This window comes from Pteropus alecto, unplaced genomic scaffold, assembly GCF_000325575.1.
Source record: "Pteropus alecto unplaced genomic scaffold, ASM32557v1 scaffold61, whole genome shotgun sequence".
Lineage (NCBI taxonomy): Eukaryota > Metazoa > Chordata > Mammalia > Chiroptera > Pteropodidae > Pteropus > Pteropus alecto.
The window spans coordinates 5675072-5675278 of NW_006434835.1; the positions used below are offsets into that span (position 1 = coordinate 5675072).

The 207-nt window shown below is 68.1% G+C and overlaps 1 protein-coding gene across 8 annotated transcripts in view; it reads left to right on the top strand.

The window, feature by feature from the left end:
• Positions 1-207, top strand: part of GREB1 (growth regulating estrogen receptor binding 1) — a 109049-nt gene that overhangs the window by 1744 nt on the left and 107098 nt on the right. The gene's annotated exons all lie outside the window — the stretch shown is intronic.

Genomic DNA, 207 nt, shown 5'->3' on the forward strand with positions numbered 1-207 from the left:
CCAGGCTCCGCTCCTCGCGGCCTCACACACCTGTCGTGTCCCTTCTAGGCGCCTGGGTCCAAACGCAGAGTGACTCTTCTCCTGGAGTCTTTAGGCTGGCGTCCAGACTCCCTCCCCCGCTCAGTCCCCCGTGGCTGGACCCGCTAAGTCCCCCGTGGCTGGACCCGCTAAGTCCCCTGTGGCTGGAGGGGCTCCCAGCTGGGGCCC